Source organism: Myxine glutinosa, chromosome 2 (genome assembly GCF_964187855.1).
Source record: "Myxine glutinosa chromosome 2, kmMyxGlut1.1, whole genome shotgun sequence".
NCBI lineage: Eukaryota > Metazoa > Chordata > Myxini > Myxiniformes > Myxinidae > Myxine > Myxine glutinosa.
Window position 1 is genome coordinate 265,399,960 of NC_136262.1, and position 8,823 is coordinate 265,408,782.

An 8,823-nucleotide genomic window follows, 5' to 3' on the forward strand; every position below is an offset into this window, starting at 1 on the left:
CGGCATGGGGAGTGGGCGTCCTCCTTCCGGCTCGGTTAGCCGCCATTGACCACGCGCTCCACGGGGTTACCACGAAGGGGCTCCCTGTCGGCCCCTCGTCAAGGGCGGAGCCGGTAACCCCCGCACCCAATGAGAAGCCATGGGCCGATGCCATCTGGGGCGGCGCTAACGAGCCGAGGGCGTGTCACTCCCCGCCGGAGATATACGCGGCCCCGCGCCGGACGTGAGGAGAGATGCGCCCCGAGCTTGGAAGGAAAAGACGCCACCCTCCCGAGCGCTGAGCGACCTCCCCAGCTTGAGACCAAAGTCGCGACCCACAAGCGCTGTGATACCTTCACGCATCTCTGGACACCACCGTACGTGATTCTGTCCCTGAGCCAGGTGCACCTGGAGCGATCGCTACCCGCTTTCCTGGCCATCAAACCCCGTGTGAGTGAGCCTTGTCCCGCGTTTACCTGTCGTCTGTCCGGGGATAATATAAGTGTGTTTAAGTGCCCACCTTCCTATGTTTCCCTCTTGTCCCTGTAATCTAAACCTTCCGCAATTGTAATAACAACCTTTGAGAACCGTATCCCTGGTGTCGTATTGTGTGATTGTAATCCAGCCGGGTGTCTTCTTTTTCTTTCCTATTGAGCCAGCGTAGCGCGATTAGTCAACATTCGGGCACAATCGGGTAACTTGTACGGATACGGCGGCCATCCCGCTCGGCCCACCATACCATCAAAGTCGTATCTGTAACAATATTAATATAATGAAAGCAGATTGCACAAAAAGGTGACATGAAACTGGGTACGCAATTGACGGAAAAAGGACCCCTGTCGACGTTATCACCATGACTGACAAAAGCAGCTTGGAAAATGCGACGATCCTGCTGGTTAATTATTTTCGTAACAATCAATTAAGTTGCACTTTCCGCACATTCCTTAATATTTTCTTCACTCAATACAATTCTCCAAACAGTAGAAAAGGTTACGTTTAATGCTTTGGCAATTTCACATTTTCCTTTGAAATTATGGAGAAGGAGGGATCAGAACTTTGCTTGCATAAAGTAAACAAAAAAGAGCAATGAGAGATTGCAGACCCTCTCCAGGATGTGTTTTTAGTAGTTTTTAAGGCTTTTGTGTTGAAACAAATATGGTGGCAGAACCATGTGACCAATGACGTCACCATTTTTTTTTCTCCACCAATTTATCCATAGATGATGCTCAAGAAATTCCATCCTCATCGGATGAAGTTTTGTACTTGTCATATTATTATGTCATAATGGAGGCACTGATGACATCATCATTAACACATTATATTCTCCATGGGGAGTTATTTACAATGAGCCATGTGTCGTTTTTTTCTATGCAGCGCTTTTGGAGATATAGAGGTACAAAGCTTTTTGGTTTTTCCAAGATGGCGCCCATACCACATGACCTATGATGTCATAATTACCATTAAAATTCTAAAGGGGGAAGTGCACCTATGGTGAAGATTTCCTGTCAATCAGACCAACAGTTGCAGAGAAAATCATATTTATTCTGTGTGGACAAACAGACAAACGGACTCAAATGCAATACCCTCTCCTTTGGCGAGGGTAATAAGTATATACGCTTAGTTATAAGACTCCGTATATAAGACTATAAGTTAATTTCCTTACATTGTCAAATTTCACTCCAGATTTTGATCATTATTAAGTCCATGGGATCTGATCATCAAATGTGAATCCAGATTTTGATTATATACTTGAATTAGTCCGTGAGAGTCGATAGTGTTTCCAAGGCGAGGCACAAAGTTATATTTCACACAATATTTCGATGAAACTTTACCACAACCTTCATCACCTGCGATGTACCAATGATTGTTCATGGCACAAAGAAAATCGAAGTCTGAGGGGGCTTACGGGGTGTCAAAGTGTGTCCAGGTTTGACCCCCCCCCCCCCCCCAAATAGATATTTGCTTTCTTCTCAGAAACTACACACACAATTTCGATGAAACTTCACCACAACCTTTACCACCCATGCTGTACCAAAGTTTGTTCATGGCATTAAAAAAAAATCTGTCCTTTTGAGGGTCTATGGGGGGAGTTGCCCCCAAAAATAGGTAATTGCTTTCTTCTCAGAAACTACACATGCAGTTCTGATGAAACTTGACCACAACCTTAATCACCCGTGTTGTACCAAAGCTTGTTCCTGGCATTTAAAAAATCGGGGCCTAAGGTGGTCTATTGGGGGTGGATTTCCCCCCTTCCCCAAAATAGATATTTGCTTTCTTCTCAGAACCTACACACAATTTCGATGAAACTTCACCACAACCTTCATCATCCATGATGTACCAATGTTTGTTCAAGGCATTGGAAAAATTGTGGTCTAAGGATGTACACAGCATGGTGGGGGGAGGAGGGGGAAGGTTTCCCCCCAAAATAGATATTTTTTGTTTGTTTGTTTAAGGTCTTATAATTATGTTAGTATGATTCCACATGCTGCGCTGTCTTCTAGAAACCATTGAAATTGGTTTCAAATACCTTTAGTCAGTGCAGTATACTGTTTATTCTACAAGGTGAGTGCCAAGGGTATTGCCCCTATGTTTCACCAATATTGTTGCGATGTCATTCAGAAATATATCAAGTCTATTCCTCTACAACGTAGGGTCTAATGTCCGGTGGAAAACTACCGTGTAGTGCCCCTCGAATCAATTTAGTTTGCTTTTTCTGACATGAGGCACAATTAATTATTTCACTTCTGCCAATGACTAATGACTCTTTTATTAGAACAATGGTGAGTAAAACGTGACTATAATGAGGAAACGATGCTATAATGAGGAGAAAACGACGCTATAATGAGGAGCAAATGACGCTATAATGAGGAGCAAACGACGCTATAATGAGGAGCAAACGACGCTATAATGTATGAGGAGGAAACGATGCTATAATGAGGAGGGAACGATGCTATAATGAGGAGGAAACGACGCTATAATGAGGAGGAAACGACACTATAATGAGGAGGAAACGACGCTATAATGAGGAGGAAACGACCCTATAATGAGGAGGAAACGATGCTATAATGAGGAGGAAACGATGCTATAATGAGGAAACGACGCTATAATGAGGAGGAAACGACGCTAGAATGAGGAGGAAACGACGCTATAATGAGGAGGAAACGACGCAAAAATGAGGGGGAAACGACGCAAAAATGAGGAGGAAACGATGCAAAAATGAGGAGGAAACGATGCTATAATGAGGAGGAAACGACGCTATAATGAGAAGAAAATGATGCTATAATGAGAAGAAAACGACGCTACAATGAGGAGCAAATGATGCTATAATGAGAAGAAAACAACGCTATAATGAGGAGGAACGACGCTATAATGAGGAGGAAACTACGCTATAATGAGGAAACGATGCTATAATGAGGAAATGACGCAATGAGGAAACGACGCTATAATGAGGGGGAAACGACGCTATAATGAGGAGGAAACGACGCTCTAATGAGGAGGAAATGACGCTATAATAAGGATGAAACGACGCTATAATGAGGAGGAAACGACGCTATAATGAGGGAGAAATGACGCTATAATGAGGAGGAAACGATGTTATAATGAGGAGGAGACGATGCTATAATGAGGAGGACACGACGCTATAATGAGGAGGAAACGACGCTATGATGAGGAGGAAACGACGCTATAATGAGGAGGAAACGACGCTATAATGAGGAGGAAACCCTATTATGTAAATAATTCCTCCTGTCTTTCCAGTTAACATGTTCAGTTTCCACCTTCGTGCTCACCACCTTGAATGTGAGTCAAGTGATGAAGTGAACAAAGTTCAAATCTCATATCTATTTCAATAACATCTGTTATTCATGTAAATCCACATTATTTCATGTGTCTGCAATTAATTTAAAACATGTTATGGCTCTCCAATGAGCCTGAGACACCATCATAAAGGTATTTTTCAGGTGGACCTATTATTACAAGTGAACTCGAGAGCAGTCGGACCTTGAGTACCCTTCTCAGCCCACCTTCGGTGTCCTGTCCTGTGACCCATTCTTGGGAATGCACTTCAAAACGTCTGTCATTTTGGAGATTTTTTGATCACAACCTATCATAATCCTTATCATAATATAATAATTCCCTTATTTGTAATACCTGAAGATAATTTGTAATACCTGCTAACACCAAAGGTGGCGCTATTTGCATATGCCTCTATTTATCCATATGTAGAGGGTTTTAAGAGTTATCCCATAATGTCGTGTGTGCCGCCATGTTGGTTATATTCACTTCCCTGGCAACGGTAACATCAGTAGCTCTACAATCTAGCACGTTTATCTCATTATTCTGACTTACTGCAATGGAAGGTTATGCTAATTATTTGGCCTTATCAGGTCTTGTTTACCTTTTCTAGCTTGTTTAGCTTGCCAACCAATATGGCACCCGCACACTGCATCATGGTTGCTGAGACCCCTGTATAAATGCAAGTTGCTTGATTGTGTCTGATCGGGGTAAACGTTGTAACCACAGCACACATAATACTGAACGATACCTCCTTTAAGAGCTATTGGGTCCAGGTAGTGCATGCGCAGGTTTACAAATATTGATATTCATCCAATTTCTACTTATATTCATTTTTGTTGTGCATGTGGTGTATATGCCCAGAGTAGTTGGTTTGTACATCTACCAGCGTGCAAAATATATTGATATATATATATATATATATATATATATATATATATATATATATATATATATAAATGTATATATATATATATATATATATATATATATATATATATATATATATATATATGTATATATATATATATATATATATATATATATATATATATATATATTGTCGCGATCCCGGCTGTGAAATGGTTCCCAGCACGGAATACGGACGTTAATGTCCGGGCTTCAAGTAGTCCACGGAGTGGACAGAGAGAACTCAATAAACACAATTGTGTTTTAATCGGCCTTCTAGGGGTAAGGCATCATGCTTTATTGGCTCGATCACAAAACCATGAAAGGTAACAAAATGGAATAAACTGCACAAAGCCTGCAGGAACTGTCGGCAACAGACGCTCCAAACAGGACGCAGGTAAGATCACTCGCGGCTCCAATCGACGATCTCCGGGACTCGGAGGGTAACAGGATGGAATTCACCGCACAAGGCCGGCAGGAACGGTCGGCCAGCAGCTCCACCACGAAGCAGGCAATCACTCGCGGTTCCAATCTACGAGATCCGGGAATCACTCGTTCTCTTCCGGAGTTACTCGCTCGTAAAATACGGAACTGTAATCGACCAGCCCAACTCGGCTGTCGTGAGGATTCAAGGAAAGCCCTTTTGAGATTTCCCACTCGGAGCCTTCGAGCCGCGTCCGTTTCACAAGATGGCGACCGCGCTCTCTTACCCTCCACCAATCGCGTGCCGAATCGCCTCCCGATCGCGTGAGGCTCCAAGGAGGCCACGTCACGCGGTGGGCGGGGCACCAAATCTGGGTGAGAACAGGTGGTTTCACCGGTGGTTTCTCACAGTCCTCCCCCCCTAAGTAAAAACCCCGTCGAATAGACGGCGTTTTTAAAACCAGTATTTGTAGTAGGTGCAAATCACATGGCAAGATGATGGCGGTAATCGCTAACAGGCAATTAACGCAATTAACAATTATTAACACTTATTAACAACAATAACGCAACAACGCAACAATACAACGCAACGCAATAGCGCAACAATAACGCAATTATTAACGCACAGGCAATTAACAGGCATTAACAGGTTAACAATGAACCAGTTTGGTTTTTTTTTTTCACACACAAATTTTAACACCATACACCACATTAATATCTACCCTACAAGAGTTACACTTCACACAAAGCACAATAGAGAGGCAAGGGGGCCAAACTCAAGTTGGGGGAAGCGTTGACAGGAAGGAAACGGGCCGAGACCTAGAGCGGCGGGTACTCCTCCGGTGTCGAGAACAACAGTCATATGCGTAATGACCCCTTTCACCGCACTGGTAACATCGATCGTTCGGGTCGAAAGGCCTGCGGACCAAAGGGCGTCTGAAACGAGGCCGCCGCGACATGCCATTCGACATCTCGACGCACACACGCGATCCGCAAATTAACCTTCCATCAAGGGCTCTGACCGAATCTTCAGCATCTCGTGGCTCTTCAAACTCAACAACTGCAAATCCAGGTGGGTTTCGAGCAACCCATACGTTGCGGAGTGGTCCGTAATGTTCGAAGACCCTCCCTAACTCGGCTTTCGCTGCTCCATTGCCCAGGTTTCCCACATATACCTTAGCATTAGCGTTCCTGCTGAATCGCGACATGGCGGGAGCGGTCCCTGAGGAGCACGGCACCTGAGGGTGGCTTGACGGGAGGCTCGGGTGGACTTCAGCTGACGCAACGTCACCGTCGGGAACTGGAGTCGAGGCGCTAGGCTCCTCGGGCCAGAGTGAAGATATGTCTGACTCCGCCACTCTCTCCGCCTGTTTACTCTGGGATCTAGTGACCCCCCCACAGGTCAGAGTCAATGACTCCCTGGCCATGGCATCATTGCCAATCAGCAAGGAGACCCCGGGTATCGGGTAGTAGGGTACCACCACACAGGTCACTGGACCCTTAAAAATGTCACTCCGGACCTCGAGGAGGGCAAGGGGATACCGGCCAAGAACCCGGTCAATGCCCCGAAGGAGGGTATACTCGCCGGTATAACGCATCTGAGAGGCCGGAACTACCCCCGCCCGGAGAACACACCGTGTCGCCCCAGTATCCCGAAGGTATTGGGCCTCAAACTTCCGCATCGAATCAGGGCCACCCACTAAGGCTGTCCCTGAATAATCCTGGTACAGTGGATGAATGGAATTAGCCTCGGTGGCAGTGACCTCGGTCACCGATGCCACCGTCGTGTGCGAGGGCCCGGCGGATGAGCTCCACTGATCTCCCTCCGACTTAACAGGAGGGTTGCCTCGGTAGGCCGGACTAGCGGGATTAGAGAAGCAGCGGTTTTCACCGTGCCCCACGCGTTTGCAGAAATCGCACCAGGGCCCTGCCCTGGTCTGCGGCTCGCGACCGCCACCAGTGGAGGGCATCGGAGAACCCCTCCCCTCGATCCAGCCGCCGGGCAGACGGGGGGCGGTCTTGATCGCAGACTCCTCCGTCTTACGACGCGACTGCGTGACTTGCAGCATTTTGCACGCCAAAACATGTTTATCAATAAGGTTGACGCAGTCTGCCAAGGAAACAGTGTCTTTGTCGACAAGAAACAATGCTAAGTCAGGCGGAAGCTGTTGATCGATACGGTAACGCACCAGGAGTTCCGCAACCGCTTGAGGTAACTCAACCTTGCTCCCCTTGAACCATCTCTGCAGCTGTTCCAACAAGGCCCGCGAATGTTCCTCATAGGTTTGACTGGACTCACGAGTCCAGCTGAAAAAATTTCTCCTATAAATACATGCGGACACCGCATAGGCGTTCAAAATCTCGGCCTTCAATGCCCTGTATTTGTTTGCGTCCTCGGTTGCCATCCTCGCATATACCTCCCTCGCCTTCTCAGATAGATGGCTCACAAGATGGCCGACCCACAAGCTCTCATCAATGCCACCGGCAGCCAACAACTTCTCCGCCATCTCCAGATACGCTTCTGGCTTCGTGTCTCCCGTCCAGTCCGGCAAACGAACATGAACAGTTTCCGGGACTCTTGCAGCAGACCCCTCTGCCCGCGGTCGTTCAGTCAACATTCGCAACTCATGCTCTCTGACGTGTTCAGCTTCTGCTGCTGCCTCTGCTGCTGCCGCACGCTCTCTCTCTCTCTCACGCTCTCTCTCTGCTGCCGCATGCTCTCTCTCTGCTGCCGCAGCACGCTCTGCCTCTGCTGCTGCCGCACGCTCTCTCTCTCTCTCACGCTCTCTCTCTGCTGCCGCATGCTCTCTCTCTGCTGCCGCAGCACGCTCTCTCTCTCTCTCACGCTCTCTCTCTGCTGCCGCATGCTCTCTCTCTGCTGCTGCACGCTCTCCCTCTGCTGCCGCAGCACGCTCTGCCTCTGCCCTGTCATTCTCCCTGTTATACATGTCAAGTTGTTGAACCGGAGTCAGCCCGGTCCAGAAGGGCGAACGCATGCATTTAGTCATGATGGAATCGCTTCCTAACATCTCGGGTTGAGTGACCGGGTCAAGGCTGCTTGCGTCGCTCACATCGCCACCCACGTGACTGTCAACATGATCAGGTTGAACTCTCACTTCTCTGGTCGACATAGCTTGGCTACGAGTTATCATAAGACAAGGCACAAAACACAACGCTCAAACACAACGCTCTGTTGGGGAAATACGACACGAACTACACAATATCACCCGCACATCAAATTGCCAATGAGAAAAATACCACGTACAAATACTCACGTTTTTTTTTTTTGTCGGTTGTTTGGAGGGATCCGAGGCTCACTTATTCTGCAGTGAAAGCACCACCCAAGACAGCGTCCTACGGCGAGAAAGTTCCTCCAAGACGGCGTCCGCTGGTGAGAAGATGCAGAGAAGATGCAGATGCCGAATTCCCGTCTCAATTCGAATGTCTCTCACTTGAAGGATCCTAGGACGAGCAACCCATTTGTCGCGATCCCGCCTGTGAAATGTTTCCCAGCACGGAATACGGACGTTAATGTCCGGGCTTCAAGTAGTCCACGGGGTGGACAGAGAGAACTCAATAAACACCGTTGTGTTTTAATCGGCCTTCTAGGGGTAAGGCACGATGCTTTATTGGCTCGATCACAAAACCATGAAAGGTAACAAAATGGAATAAACTGCACAAAGCCTGCAGGAACTGTCGGCAACAGACGCTCCAAACAGG